Below are 17745 nucleotides of genomic sequence, written 5' to 3' on the forward strand. Positions count from 1 at the left end.
TGTGTTTTTATTCGAATTATATTCTTACTGAGGAGGGGTTAGATGAGATTATATCTTAATTAACTACAGGAAGAGGATTATGAAAAATAACAAATGAAAGGAGAGTAAATTTCCTTGCTTAAAAGGTTGATGCCACATCGAAAGCGTGACACTATTTTATTTTAGCTCGTTTGCTCCCTACTAATCACCTTGGTGAAGTTACAAGAGATGGAGCTACTATGAACTATTGCATTCAATAGTTTAAGCCAATCAATATTAAACTCTTGATCTATCAGATGATCATCAGTTCTTCTACAACTGCCACTATAGCAAGTTTGGGATTCACATCCTTACTCTTTTCTTTTTGTAAGCAAGCTGGTCTTAAATTTGATAGTTGAGAGGAGACTCTACAACCTCTAAAGCCTATCACAAATGTTAATGTGAAATCTTATTCATAACATTCTATATTTTGCTGGAGAGGAGGATTTTCTAGAAGTTCAAATGCTTCTACATCTCATGCTTCTACTTCACATGCATTTACATCGCAAGGTTAGTCTACTAGTTTTGATTCAAATGCTCAATTAATGCAAAGGATGGTAGATAAAATTAACTATACTGTGATAAGGTACTAAATTTGGAGTACTATGTAGATCATATATATGGTTTTATGAAGAGACATAGTGACTATGAAGAAAAATTTCACTTAACTTTGGAAAACCTTATCAGGGGTGACCAAAGTGTGGTTTTTCCTTCATATCCATAATACCCTTCATATGAGCCTACAACTTTTTTGGGGCAGTGATGATGATGATGATGAAGAGGAAGAGGAGGATTGATTTAAGTAGTTTAATTTTTAAATTGTGAACTATATGTGTTGTAATTGTACTGAATTGCTACTTTGTTTTGTGTTGTACTTGTTTAGACTACTACTATTATGGTGTTTTGTTGTGTTAGATACTATTGTAATGCATTTGTGTTGTTGTGAGTAGTTATGTTTTGTTTTTGTGGTAGTAATTATGTTAACTGTGTTATTTAGTTTATTTTGTTAGTTTGTGTTGAACTTAATCCTAAATATTAGGAAGGATTAGAATATGGTTTAGAATATTACTAACTTAACAACTTTATGTTTAATTTTCAATTTAATATCATGTATTTTCTTTATTTTGCAGTCATGAATTTATGTTAGTGTGTTTATTTGCTTTTATGTTATCCTCCACTGCATAGAAGACTAATGAATCTCATATATGATAAATTTAAGTTAAAATTTGATCAATTAATTTTTACTCCTATTTTTTATTTTTGTACGTCTATATTTAGGGTGTAAAAATTCGTGTAAGCATGTTATTTTTAGTTTTTATTCTTGCTTATATATATATGATGCTAAAATGTTTTATCTTATTAAAAATTTATGTTTGGGGGGTGGGGTGAAAAGTAATTTTCAAAACTTAAATTTTATTTGTTCTTAAACATGCTACAATTAAATTAGATTTTGATTTGGAAAAAAAATAATTATGTATATGAAGTTATATTAGGAAAGTAAAATTTTGAATATAAAAAGGAGTAAGTAAATTTAGTTGAAACCTATAGTAATGAAGAAAAACTTAAAAGTTAAATATTTTTAATGTAGAAATGATAAATATTGTGTAACTATTTTTAGTAGGATAATCTGTATTTTTGAAAAATATAGAAGGATTAGACTTTTATTTTCAATACTTAAATTTATTTTATTAAAATAATTTTCAAAATTATTATTATATTTTTAAGTAAGGATATATGTCAAACCTTTGCTTTAGGAAAGGAGGAGTGGAATTCAAAATCATTAAAGGCCTATCCAAATATAGTAATACTTAAAAAAGAAAAATAAAAAAAAGAAAAAAAAAGAAAATTAATTTTGAAAAAGGGAGGAGAAGCTTGAGGAATAGCGCCGAATCAGATATTGGTTCCACATCTAATCTTTTTAAAATATAAGACTTGAAAAACTCTTAAGCTTAAAGATATAATATAGTAAGTATAATTATTCTTAATTCAAATCTTTAAGTGGAGAAGATAGAATGCCTAAACCCTATATTTGGAGAATTTATAAGTATTTCTGAACTAGATTGGAACTTATATGTAGAACTCATATTTTTAGACTTCTTTACATTAAAGATTTCTAAACTCTCATGCACTAAAGTTTTTTTTAAATTGGACTACTATATTTCTAGATCAAAATTTTAGAAAATCCTAAAGAAACTCATTTAAATAATTTACTTTTTTTGTTTTGAAAGCTTGAAGTGTCACTTGAGGACAAGTAACATTTTAAGTTTAGGAGATTTTGATACACCTAAAATATATAACATTTATGTACACATTTTTATACTTATTTTTAAGGATATTGTGCTTTAATGGAAGGTTTTCATGTGATTTTCTTTCAGGTACAGTCAAATGGATGAAAAATGGTTGGTGAAAGGAGTGAAAAGGATCACATTTGGATAAAAATGAAGAAGGTGTGGAAAAGAACCATGGTGCCTAAGCACCCAGGACTAGAACTTAAGTGGCTTGATAACAAAGAAGACTGGCCTAAACGTCACATACCTCGCGCTTAAGCTCTATAGGTAGTTATTTGATGACTCAATGAAGTTGGACAAATTTTTGAAGGGGTGTTTGAAGCAACTCTTGGTGAAAACATGGTGTTGGTGAAAACGTGGTTTATGGTTATTAGACACAAAAATACATTCAAATGGCTATTAAAAAGAGGCAACTCATGGATGGTTCATTGAATGTGGACACATTTTGAAGAGAAACCAAAACACCTTTTGGAAAATTATAGAAGAAGATTTGGATTTAATGGAGGGAGAGACTCAATTAGCCATCGATGCCTCTCTCTCATAGATTAATTAGGATAATTTTATAGAGAAAAAAGGGAGGAGTTGTAGTGTGTTAGTAGAGAGTATTGTAAGACAAAGGAAAAGAAGAGATTCAAAGGAACCTCGAGAGTTTGGTGGAGAGGATTTTGAGATAAGTTTTTATCTTTGTGACTACATTTGGTTTTAATTTAGACTTCTTGTGTGTTTACATGATTTCTACTTTTAAACTTAAGTGTGGTTTTGCTATCTCCACAAATTTTGAGAAGTTTTTTCTATCTCTTTCCTTAAAATGATAAGTAATTAAGTGTTGGATGGAAGTTGTGAGAAATATTAATCTTTAATGTTGGAATAACTTGTGATGATTTTAAACCTTGTACTTGATTTAGTTCTTGATTTGGCCAATTAAGATGCTAATATCTATTGTGAGAATTTGTTATCTAATTTCTTCTAACATAAGAGATTGTAATTCTCCCCGTGGGTTCGATATTCGAGGCTTAATCAAAAAGTCCTATATTACTTGATAACAATATGTATACTTGCATAGTATCTCAATATTTAAATATAATAATTGCACTCTTAATTGTTTATGAGTTAAGTTTTTGGCACTGCTGTAAAGTAAGAAATATAAGTAAGGAAACTTAAGGATATAACACATACTTTGTAGTACTATTATTAAAGATCAGGATCAGTATATGGAGATTGGCAAGCTGACGAATCCTTTTAAAATAAAAGAGAGAGAAATAAATAAGAACACACTGCTCTTTTAGCTCTTTGGTGCTTTATGACCAAGACTTAGAGTAACACATATATGTTGCAGAAGAGCACTCAACTAAGGAGCTAGTTTTTGTTGATAATAATTTTTTCGGAAAACTAAAGAACCTAAGAAAGATAAGATATTAGGTCTTTGATGAACTAAACTAAAAAGTGGATATTTGGAAATAGAGCCCAATGCATTAACCTATATAATGAGTGTTGATTGACTCAAGATTGATGAACCTGATTACATCATGATATTGCCACAAAGAGATTAGTCCAACATCAACATGCCAAAAAAGTTAAACATGTGGAAAGCTAATCAAGTCCAGAATAAGATAAACCTCCTACTCTCAAGGTATTCAATCACTAATGCTAGAAAGTGTTTGAATAGATCCTACGCTTGACTATCTAAGCCAAGTTGCACACCTACTTAATAGGCATTTTACCAGACTGAGGTATATGAACCAAATAAGATAAACCTCCTAATCTCAAGGTATTAGTGTTTGAATAGATCCTATGCTTGACTATCTAAGCCAAGTTGCACACCTATTTAATAGGCATTTTACCAGACTGAGGTATATGAACCAGAGGAAGGAAAATATTTACAAAAAGTTTTCAATAATTCAACACATATGAAAAGGTGCTCTTAGTCCAATTCTAAGTTTATTAAACTATAGTTCTTATATTTTTTTGAATTCAGTAATTCAATCTAAAGAACAAACATTTTAAATCGTGATAAGTCGAGCCCATGCTAGACTTGGTACATCATTCCCAACTCTTTATTTTCAATATTGACACTATAGTAGTAGATTAGTGCTACACTATACTAACTTAACTAAGGGGGTAGCACTTGTCGAGGCCTTGTTTAGTTGATAATGTTGACAAAATAGAGGAAGGAAAAGAAATGATTTCTAGTAAGCTATATTGAAAAATATTTGTTATGAGACATAACCCTTGCGCAGATTTACTAAACTGAGGAAATAAACTGGATATCATCTTTTAACTTAATTGAAGCTTTTCAACCTAATCTCTTCTTGATGGCGCCCAAGCACGATTGATCCAATATTATTTAATTGAATGTATGTTTTGTTATGGGCCATAAAGAGAAAAAAAGGAGCAAGTGACATCTCCTTACTCAAACTTGCTGACCCAAGGAATTGACTTGCACCATCGACATTTCACTTCATTGTAGTCAACTAAACTAGTACATTGTGATGGTGCTATAAAGGGATTACTCTAACACTAGTGGACTCTATGAAAAGACATATTATCATTTTTGATGAGTAACACAGAGAGTGGGGCTTGTATCCTTACTTAAACTTACTAACCGAAACAATTGACCTTTCGGATCATTCTTGAATGAATTGATGTCAATTAAATCAGATCACATTGTGATGGTGCAACAATGAGATTACTCCAAGATTGATGGACACCTGAAGGTAATAAACCTATAAAAATCTAAAATTTTAAAATTAAGAATGGGAATTCAAACCTTAAGGATGGTGCAATTGAGTTTTATGTCTTACATTGGAATACTATAGATTAGATTTCCTGAATACATTAGGATGAAAAACCATATAAACACACATTTAAATAAGAAGTTGAATAGGGTGATTATATTAAGATAAAAAATATAGGGACTCACATTTAACCTGAGAGTTAATCAAATAAGAAATTAATTTATTTCTTTATTTGTTTTATTTTTTGTTGGTTGGTTTGTCTATTTTATTAATTTATTTTTTCCTGATTATGTTATGATAGAAAGTACATGGACTCATATCCAACCAAAGAAGTGCATGGGGTGATTATATTATGATGGAAAGCATAGGGACTCTAATCAAACTTGAGAGCTAATTAAAATAAAATTTTAATAAAGTTGAACTTGTTAGGATGGAAAGTATAAGGACTCACATCCAACCCAAGAGGGGCACAAGTTGATTAAATCTGGATGAACAACATAGAGACTCATATCAAACCTGAGAGCTAATTAAAGATAAATTTATTTAGTTATTTTTGTGTAGTTTATTTTATTTGAAAGTTTCCTTAGTTTTATTTAAAGGTTTAATTTATTTGTTTGAAGGTTTCATTTGTTTTTTTTTTTTAGGTTTCATTAACTTGTCTTATTTGTTTAAAATTTTCATTGGGTTGCTTGAAGGTTTTTTTAGCTTATTTGAAGGTTCATCAGTTTGTTTTCTTTTTTAAGAAAATGAATTCATTAGTTTTCATTGATTTTTTGTTTTGAAAGTTAAGGCCCAATATCAAATGTTAGAGTTTCGCAATTTGTATAAAAAAAGAAATTATCATTTTCAAGGCATCTAAACATCATCCTATTAAATACAAACAACATGCATATAACATCCTTGCATATTGTTAATGGAAATTTTATTCCTTCACTAAAGAACATAAATTAAACTATTTTCATAAAAAAGATTAAAATATTCACAACAACTGACAATAATAATAAAGTCTCAAAAGTGTTTAATAATAATCATAGATATATAAATACATGAACATATGGAGTGGAGGATAACTATAATAAACTCCAAGATTCATATCTTCAGTGTGAAAGAGAAGTGATATTCTACAAGTCATTGTTATTGTTGGGAGTGTAGCTCTAAAGGTGTTTGAAGGTTTGCGTGCATCTTCCAAAAGGTGATGGAGGTTCTACTATGAAGAACTAAAGTTAAGTAGTGATTGACCTAGTTAGCTCCATTCCAGTTAATTAATACGACTAAACCTTTGGGTAGGGGAATGGAGTATTCTCCACCAAAGCCTCTAAGGTTGATTATGATGATTATCTTCACCAAAAACAATGTTAAATTGACATACAAGCGACTATACATAAGGGTTACTCGACGTTACGATGATTAATATGTGGTGCAAAAAAATATCCTCTCTCATAAATATATAATATGCAACTATTAGCCGTATCTAAATGTGGTATGATGTGCCATAATATAAGCCTCTTAAACAGGCATTTGATTAGTATGAGTAAGTGATCTATTTCTTTGCCACAGGTAATTTTAGGAAGATTTTTTAAAGATATTTCTCATAATTATAATTATATCCAAACTATAAATTGGCATGCCTTTATTTCTCAACCACCATCTTAGTTTCAAATATGTCTAATTCTTTACTGTATCATGTAGACCTCTTATCCACATAATCCACAAACAATAAGAACAATCCTATGTTTTTTACATCACTAAAAACTAATGCAACATTCTAATCCCCTCCACTACATTGACAAGCCTGCTTCTCAACCATTCAAAGTGTTTAAAAATTTATTTATTGGTGTACACCTTGCCAGCTGATCATCAAGCTCAATATGAGGGTATGGAGGGGTATATTGGTGTACACCTTGCCAGTTGATCATCAAGCTCAATATGAGGGTATGGAGGGGTAGAGGTTGTTTGGGCTCCTTTGTTATTAGCTCAATAAGAGGGATAGAAGGTGTATAATTAAATCCACTTAATTTGATTATATGGAATTGATCCATAACTATGTACTCCTCTATATCTATCCTCTTGTTCTTTTTATTATTTCCCTCTTCAAAGTCTTGGTTATGGTGAGATTGGTAATGATGAACTTGAGTCGAGAATTAAATGGTATTTTGTTGGACTCAATACATGGTAGGGGGACTTATGCTCAAATTACTAATAATTTTATTAATGGTTATCCTTCAACTACTTTCTTTGATTTTGGTATATGGTCACAACTAGACTGTTGAAAAGCATATCATGGTCTTTGAATCCTATACCAAACTAGATAAATGGGCTATTCATTAAATGACTTTAATCAACTGCCAACTTGACATTTTCTTTGAAGAAAAAACTGAGCTTTTTGGGGAATATTTCGCTACAACAGGAATGAAGTGTTAAATGTTATTTAGTGCTCAATCACAAGTTTAATTCTTTTCTTTTAAATTTTAATCACCAACTTACATTTTAATTTAATTAGCGAAGCAAAGTAAAAGATTTTGGATACATTTCTCAATTTGGTTGAGAAAATGTTGAGTTCTTAAAGCTTGAGTTTTGAGTGAGTTTAATTAAGCTTGGGTAAGTTTGACGAAGTTTGAGTCTGATGAGATTTAAGCAAGTTCAATGAGATTTGAGTAAATTCAATAAGGTTTGATTGAGTAAAATTTTTTTTGAGTTGGATGTTTGATTCTAAAATAATTCAAATTTTGTTAAAAAAATTAGATTTAGGGGTGGTCAGTAGACTCCTATTAGGGTCCTAAAACAAACTTTATTGAATTGAAATTTTTTATACAATGATATGCATATTTATTTAGGGGTGGTCAGTAGACTCCTATTAGTTGAATTGAAATTTTTTATACAATGATATGCATATTATTTCTTTAGCTAACACTTATTGATGGGCTTTATCAACTAAAAATGGATCTTCCCACATTGGTTTAAACTTGCTAATTATCTTTTGGTGTGATAGAATATGTCTTCTAAGAATTAAGGTTGACTCTCTCAAATAAAAATCTTTATGACGAACTAGTTTGTCATGAGCTTAAACAATTCATGCTTCATAGAGCTTAGATTTTACTGAGTGGATAAACATTTCTCTTCTAATCCTTCAAGCTCTTATAAATTCAAAATGGATGTTCTGTATGGAGGCTTCTATATATACATAGTAATTTTCAAAGAGGGAATTTGCACTTCTAAAGGGTGCATAACCTCACACCCATAAACATAAGAAATTAAGGCACATTTAGTTGGGGATAATGCCTATGTAGTTCAATAAGCCCATAAGTCCTCCGCCAACTTCTCATGCTACAATCACTTATTATCTTTAATTATCTTTTTAAGGATCTAAGTTAAAGTCTTGTTGAATTCTTCAGCTAGTTTGTTAACTCTAGGGTAATATATAGTTGAATATCTTCAATCAGTGTTGCATTGTCTGAAAAATTTATCAAATATGGTTTTTCTAAATATGAGACCATAATATAATTTGACTCATTATGGAACATTAAATATGTGTATGATGTGGTATTTGAAGAATTGCAACACATGGCGAGCTTCTGCTTCTTTTAGGGGAAGACCTTCATCCATTTCGAGAAGTAATCAGTCGTTCCGAGTATAAACCTATCCCTTTGATGAAGGAGGGTTAATAGATACCATGATGTCTATGCCACAACATTTGAAAGGCCATGAGGAAATCATAGTGTATAATACATTAGGGAGTTAATGTAAGGTTACAACATGTATTTGACATTTATGACAATATCATGTTATCTCCATATAGTCACTCATCATCTTTGTCCAATAATATCTCATCCATCCGATCTTAGATTTCATTTTGAGGCATTATTGGTGAGTGCCACATAAACCTAAGTGTATCTCCTTAGTGATGGTCTGAGCTTTATGCTTGTCGAAGTAACATAACTACATAATATCAAAAGACTATAAATAGTGAATTTTATTTGAGGGTTGAAGATAATGCTCTATATTATACTTATTGGGCTAGTAACTATTTTGTGGGAGTTTTGCTTCTCATAAGTAATCCACAAGGGGTTATCTCAAATTAGTTGAGTCTTTGGCTATGGTGACAACATCCTATCTTGTAGTCAAGTGTCATTGAATGCATTTCATCTCAATTAGAGAAATGACCTAACAACCTTGAACCTTGATCGACACATACTCCTCTGATAAACATGTTATCTGATGCACCCAAACAATTATCACAATAATGTAAGTCTTGATAATGGAACTAGAAACTTGATCTACTTCCTAGCAAATAAATTAAGTTATTAAAATTAGATATTATTACTCACTGGGTTTTCTCACGCAAGTATACATATTGTTTCATTAATATAGGGCTCTATTGAGTCTAGATCTTCGATCCTGCAGGGAAGGTGTTAACGAGTGCTTTAGGCAAAGTTCTAGTCTAATACGCTAAGGCCTTGATTGGAATGCAAATCAAAATGGGTTTCCTAACAATTACTCCTAAACTATAGCATTAAGTCTCAAGCTAAACCTAACTATATGAATTAGTTTGGTGAATATCAAGATAAAAAAGCTACCTTTCTCTTGTGATTGCCTAAGTGGAAAGTAGGATCAAATACCAAGAATTTCTAATATGGCTAGTGACAAATAGGGGCATATATCTTATTTACCATCTTTTGAGTGCATGAAGAAGTTTAGTTTAACTTGGTAAGTGTTTCTGCCTGTCACCTAGAAACCCCCCAAGTTATACCCATTAAAACATATCTCCCAATCTATTTGCATTGACCTATGAACCACTTCACCATAGCCTATCGAGCAATGTGATCTCTCTAATTATTTATGCATAGCTCTTCCTAGTATTTATGGGTTAGCAATAAATTTTAACAATTTATATGACCTATACAAAGAGTAAATGAAGCATAGAAGGAAAGATCATCACATTAGTATTAAATCCAATTCTAAAGCATTCAACACATCCTACAATTCCTATCGATTCATAACAAGAGAAAGGTAAAGGAGTCTGCTCACAAAGAATGAAGATTGCAATGTAAATCATCCTCATTTAACATAACAACTAAACTAAATATGTGTTTACAACAAGTTCAGTACAAATAGAAACATGAAACTTAGCTTTTCTCCTTAGAAAACAGATGAAAAGTTTCCCCAACAATGAATCCAAGAACTTCTAAACTAAACTAAATATGTGTTTACAACAAATTCAGTACAAATAGAAACACGATACTTAGCTTTTCTCCTTAGAAAATAGGTGAAAAGTTTCCCCAACAATGAATCCAAGAACTTCTTGCAATGCTGCAATGATTTCCTTATAGATTTCTCTCTAAACCCCTCACCAATCTCTCAAGAAAAGGTAAAAATTCACAATCCCTACTGTTATCTATGACCTCTTGGTGTTCCTAGAGAATTCCAAAACTTGGAAATACCAAGAAGTCCCTTCTCTAAGCATCAAAATCCATCAAATAACTCCCCTCATCATGTTGAAACTGTGCCCAGCTGTAGCACCTAGGCACTTAGGTTGACTGGGTGGTTCTAGCACCTAGCCCCTTAGAAGCTAGTGCTAAGGTGCCTGTGGGCAATGCATTAGCTCCTAGAAGTTGGAGCCTTGGCTCCAGTCTGCTAGACACCTTTTGCTCCGTTTTGCCTCCACTTTGCTCCATTTCAACTCTAATTCGCTCCATGTATGCTACTTGTTATACCTACAAGATAAAGATGAAAATACCTTTCTTTAAAGTGCAATTTCATCCAAAAACAAATGTTAAAAATAAAGAAAATTAAGCATGTTGAAAGACATACCATTATCCCTTTAGCTAACTTTGTCAAAGCATCAATGATGGTATTACTTCCATAGGATATTCGGTACAAGGTGAAATATGGTATATGCTCAATTAAACTCATAGTGTACTAGTGGTACATTGAAGTCATGGTTTGAAAAAATTTTAAGTTCCAACAATTTGATTGATTACCTATTTTGAATCTCCAAAGAATTTGACTTCTTTAATATCCATTAAAATTATTAGATGCAGAATTCTAATTAGGGCTTCATACTCAAACTCATTGTTGCTACACAAATTTAATAGAAGATATGATAACCTCATCATTCTCTAGTCATAAGTTAATATTACTAATCATATTATTGATTTCTTAGGGATAACTGACTTTGAATTAACATCTTTTTTGCCATATAAAGCATAATGAGGTAAATTTCCAAGTATTATTTGGCTTGATCATCTAAATTCTTAATTTTTATATTATGTAGGTCATCATTTGAAGGAGTGTCGATAGGCAATGTATGCGCTGCTAAGAAATTGATCAAAGCCTAACTTTTTGTAGCACACAAGGGATTAAAGGTTAAATCAAACTATCATAAGACAATTTACCATCTTTCTAGTCTTCTTAATAAAGTTGGAATGGTCATCAAATATTGAAAAGGATTAAATCTAAAATTAAGACTAGACTTTATGAGAGAGCATGTAGTATCTTTTTTTAGACAAAAAAATTCAAAGCTAAATAATATTTTTTGATGAAAGGATAGTTTCCGTCAACTGGGGTAAATTAATGAGTCATGTAATATATTGTATTCTCCTTTTTAGCCTCATTAATTTGGGCCAACAAGCACCAAGTGATTCATCTAAATCAATAATGTAGAGAATTAACAACGGACCTGAGATAAGGTTTGTTAATACTGAAGGTGTCACAAGGTTTTTTTTATAAACTTTCAAAAGCTTGTTGGAATTTATCATCCTAGTATAACTTAGCATTATTTTTAGTTAAATAAGAAATCGAATGACATCTACCATAAAGCTTTTAAATGAAGCATCTTAAATACACCAGCCTATCCTAGAAGGATCTAGCTGGTTTAGGCTTCTGGGAGGTAGCATTTATAGTATTGCATCAATGTTCTTCGATTTATTTCAATCCTATTGTGTTGTACTATGAACCCTAGGAATTTTATAGAAATGATGTCAAAGGTTCATTTGAGAGGTTCATTTAGGGTTGTACAGTTGTAAGTTTTCAAAAATAAATCTTACGTCATATAAGTGATAATCTCCCTCTTTGCTCTTCACAACTAGTTCATTGTCGCAGCATTCTATTTGCTTGTGGTTGAGGGTCAAAGATCTTGGTTATAGCTCATTGGTATACAATACCAACACTCTTCTATTCCAAGGCCATAACTTTGTAATAAGAAACTCTAATTGGGATTTTGAGTGTAATATGTTTTTCATCTTCAGGAACCATCTTGATTAAGTTATAGCCCAAAGTTTTATCCTTGAAAGAGAAAATTATATTTGAAGAGGTAATTTCTACTATTAGTTATAGTATGGGTAGTGTGAATTTTTCTTTAAAGCATGCCTTATTAAGATATCTAAAGTTTATGCATAGGTGGATTTATCTGTTAATTTTCTCAATTGTAACAATATTAGCCATACAGGAAGGATGCTTCTCTTTTCGAGTGAAATAGGCCTCAATGAATGTCATTACTTCTATGGTTACTTATTATCCAATCTCAACTCTTATTCATTAAGGTTATTGCATAATTAGTATTACATCAGTTTGTTTTTCCAATTCATGAACTGCTTCCTAACATCTCTTTCTAGCTCCAAGGAAAATAATCTCTTAATTCTATGAGTCAATTAACAAGATTATCAGTCTCTTATTTATTCAAAAGTGAAATTATGCAAGTTAGCATGGAGTTGTATTGTGTCCCCAAATTTATTTCTCTTAATTCATAAATGGTTGACTTGATTTCTTCATCAAGTTCATGTGGTGCCTTCCTAATCGAGGGGTCATGCAAATCATAAAAAAATTGCAAACAAATGTTATCATTGGAATGATTATTTTTGAAAAAGATATTATCAAGTTGTAGATAGTTAATGATCACCATGTATTATTCATTTTCATTCACTTATCATATAGTACTGAATTTTACACTGGCTCTTGACTCGACTGTGTTGAGTCTCTCAAAGTTTCTTAAAATGTTAAGTGACTCCTTTGTGTTGAGTCTCTCAAAGTTTCTTAAAATGTTAAGATTTTCTTTTGGACCACCTATGCGGTATTATACCCTTTTTTTCTAAATTAGTAACAAAAGGTGAGAACCAATTGAAGGAAGTTCTATAAATTCATTTGAATTTCATCTTGAAGTTCCACATCTTTATCAAGACTCAAAGATGAGGGACCTTTATACAACCTCTAACTCTAATGACCACTTTGTTTAGGTGCCACTTCAACATCCAACCTTGCTACATTATCAGAGGATAGTGGGGCTAAATCTAAAGTGTTGACATATTGATTAATCTTCTTGTACATAGATGAATCGGACTTGTGCTGACTTATAGTAGCAGTTCTTCATCTTTCACCATCTTTTTTATAGAATATTTTTCATGGGGTTTCAACTTTCATGGGCTGTCAGATCAACATATTATGCATGACTTATCTTCTGAGTTGAACTCTAAGTTAATATGTGCTATGGGTTTTTTATCCTTCAAATTGGATAAAAAAATTCTTTAGAGTGATCATCTAATTTTTATCCTACTTTACCCGATAATATCTTATGGCTCTATAACCTACTCATAAGTTCTTAGAGGTTTAGAAACATATTAATATCACTTGGTTTTCATCTTTGTCTTCCAATGAAGTCTCTTATCTTTCTTTTTTATCTTTTTAACTTTTTTTTGTGTTGTTGTTTTCTTTCTTTATATTCTTTTGTGGCATTTTATTTTTCTTTTTTATCTTTTCTCTACATCTCTATTTTAATCTTTTCTTTTGCAGGATTCTTCCTTCCTTTTCTTTCTAAATTTTTACTTGTGGGTATCTCCCTATAAATTAGTGCTTGCTTCCTTGGTACTCAGTATGATGCATCTTTCTAGATGGATCGAAAATGGTTTTAGGTCACCCTTGATGCAATACTCTTTTTCATCTCTCTAGTGCTTGATGCATTGATGGATAGAGGAAGGTAACATCCGGTGTTCATGTAACCAAGATATTACTATTAGTGTGTTGAAGGATGTTGCTGGATTAATGATATGGAACTTCACCTTAGTCTAGAAATCTCCAATTTTGAGTAAGAGAGTAATAAATCCTATAGCTCTTTCACTATTTACATTGAATCCATGTAATAACTTCTTCTCAAAGGAGGCTTTGTGTGTATCAATTTCAATAAAAATCATGGTTCTCAAATTCATTATGTTTGATGATGCGTCTGAATCAACTAGAACTATAGACAATCAAAAGTATTCCACATTTACAGAGATGTAATGTGATCGATTATGATTAACAATCTCTAACAAGAGGACATCATCATAGAAAGTTAATTTTGGAACTTTATTGAAGTGAATTACTTCTCCATTTTAGGGAATATGTGCTGGTTGGTTATACAGATTTTGGGATTTATTAAAGCCTTAATTAGTAACCCTCTCATCTCTTTGGATAAGATTAGATAATTGTAGATATTAGGTTTAGTTGGTAACTTCCTTAAGTGATAAAACACTTTATAATCAACTATAGATGGACTTTTCATAAGCATATCATGGATATGAACATCTTGCAGAGGTACTGCTGGTTGAGTAGGACTAACAATTGCCTTAGTTTTCTAAGGAGGCACTTTACGAGGTGGGAGTACTTTGCCACTTTAGAGGTTGATCTCTAAAACATCCTTTGTAGGATTTTTCATGGAATCCACTTATTTCTCTATAAATTTTTGGACTTCTTTTGAGATTGTTTAGATTTAGAAGATTCTATCCCAATTTTAATAAGCATTCTTTAAAAATTGAGAATAGGGGCATCACTATAAGAGGAATCATCATTTTGGTAAAAATCTTCAGAAGATTAACTTATGAGTTGAGAGTCATTTCATTAGGATTGTTAAGAATTTCACCGTTATTTACTATTAGATTTGTTTGAATAGAATTTGTTAGAAAGAGACAGAACTTAACTAGAACCATTGAATATAATTTGTCAGAAAGAGACAAAACAAAAAAAGAACCACTTTTCATTTATTTAATAATTTCACCAGGAATTAAAATTTTATATAGATTGAGTAGTGCAAGAGTTCTAGGGCCCTCACCTAAATAACTAACATAATAGGATTTCTCTGTACAGCTTAATCATTTATTCACACCTTATTTCTGCTTTGGTCTTCACTTCAAGCTCTTTTCTCTTGAAAACTAGTTTGGCTTCTTCCTTCTTTGCTTTAGGAACTATAAGAGCATCTGGTTTGGTAAGTGATTAAGTTCCTTCAAGTGTTTGTGCAGAGAATTTCTCGATTTTTTTAATAATAATTCAAGAGTTTTTGGATAAGATAGTGTTCTAAACTTTTTTTTCAATGTAAGTGTCAAGTGGTTCAATTTCTTCACTGAAGACAACCTTGACGAGCCCTTATATGGTTTCCATCTGACATTTATTTAGAGATAAATATAGACCAATCCTTATGGTTTTCTAACTGACCTTTGATGTTGAACATTTTTCAATGATATAACCCAACATCTTATGAAATGGACATTTTCAAGTTTCATAGGCCCAAATCGTTTGAAGTTTGAGTTTCTAGATAAGTTCACGAATATTTTATTTACAACTTTATCTTTTAAAAGACTATTCCTGACTCTTCAATTCCTTAAATTTATGTATGTTCATCCTTTTTTAATTTTAGGCATATAGTGTTGTTGTGATTATTGTTTCTATGCATATTGTTGTTGAGAATGCTATGGTGGTGGGTATTGCTGTCATGGTGTGTACTACTACTATGGATATTGATGATGTGGTTGATACTATGGTTGTGGTTACTTATATAGCTATTGTAGTGATTAACACTATTGACAACCACATTCTTAATTCTCTTCTTAAAGTATTTTAGGATATCTTCTTAGTTTTATGACTAAGGAATTATAATTGCTTGGCTTCCTCTAATAAATTAGCCACTCAGCTCAATAGATTCTCTAAAGTTTTGATGGTGAATCCTTTCAACATGAAGGCAATTGGTTCATGAAATTTTAAAAGTAAGATATTTATGGCATGTTGCTCTTATAACTGAGGTTAACACATTAAACTCAAGTTCTTCCATAGTATCTTATAGTCTACAAGAATCTTATTATGTGTTTATTTTTTAACTATCAAGTCTTCGCATATGAGGTGGTGTTGACCTCCAACAAGCCTCATCCTGAATAACTTCTCTACCTCAGAGATATGATAATTGAGCTATTAGATAGCTCAACATACTAGTTAGATGCTACTATAAACAAATGATTTACAAATTGAAGAAAAAGTAGGACCAAGCTTCCTCCAGCATTGTAACAACCATCCATGATGTGTACTAAGTGTTGTCTAAAATTTCTAGTTCCCTCAAATAATTTAGAGGTCAGTGGCACAAAACCTTTTGGATATTATGCAACATCAAACTCTTATAAACAATATCATCATTTAAACATTGATGTACCACCATGGGATTAAATTATAGAGTCTTTTACTCACTACTCAATAAGGGATTTCAAATATTTTTTAAGGATAAAAGACACATTTGATTGTTTATTAGTGACTTCCTCAGCATCATCTGTCCTTATGCTGTCAACTATGTGAACAACCTCAAGTTTCTCCACTCCTACATGTATTGATCCATGATAATGCTAATTTCTATCAATCTATATGTAGGAACTTCTCTGGAACGTGTATTCCTTTCTTGATGGTTAATACATGATACACCTTAAATATATAGCATTTATGTACACATTTTTATACCTATTTTTGAGGATATTGCTCTTTAATGAAGGTATTTGTGTCTTTTTCTTTCACGCATAATCAAATGGATGAAAAATGGTGAAAGGAGTAAAAAAGGATCAAATTTGGAATAAAAATGAATATGGTGTGCAAAAGAATTGTGGAGCCTAAGCACCCAAAACTGGTGCTTAAGCACCATGAAAATTGAGAAGGTCGTGCCTAAGTGCCACGTACCTCACACGTAAGTGCTAGAGGTAGTTACTTGATGATTCAATGAATTTGGACAAATTTTTTAAGGGGTGTTTGAAGTAACTCTTGGTGAAAATGTGGGATATGGTTAATGAACACAAAAGTACATTCAAATGGCTTTTGAAAGGAGGCAAATCTTTGAAGATTCATTAAATGTGGACATATTTTGAAGAGACACCAAAGATCCTCTTGAAAAATTATAAAAGAAGACTTAGATTGGATTGAAGAACTCACTCATACGCCGCCCCCCTAGCCACTCAAGACGCCACTATCACCCCCTCTATTTGAGACTTCCTTAGATTAATTAGGATAATTTTAAAGAGAGGAAGGAGATGAGTTATGCTGTGTCAGTTGAGAGTATTGAAAAAGAAAGGAAGAGAAGAGATTCAAAGGAACTTCAAGAGTTTGGTGGAGAGAATTTGAGATAAGTTTTTATCTTTGTGACTACATTTAGTTTTAATTTAGACTTATTGTTTGCTTACATGATTTCTACTTTTAAACTTAAGTGTGGTTGTGTTTTCTCCATGAATTCTGAATATTTCTCTTTATGTTTTTCCTTAAAATGATAAGTGATTAAGTGTTGGATGGAAGTTTTGTGAAGTATTAATATTTAATTTTGGAATAATTTGTGATGATTTTAAACCTTATACTTCATTTACTTCTTGATTTGACCAATTAAGATGTTAATATTTGTTGTGAGAACATGTAAGATCCGTGATGGTAATTTCTCATTCAAC

The sequence above is a fragment of the Phalaenopsis equestris genome, unplaced genomic scaffold (genome assembly GCF_001263595.1).
Source record: "Phalaenopsis equestris unplaced genomic scaffold, ASM126359v1 Scaffold211777, whole genome shotgun sequence".
NCBI lineage: Eukaryota > Viridiplantae > Streptophyta > Magnoliopsida > Asparagales > Orchidaceae > Phalaenopsis > Phalaenopsis equestris.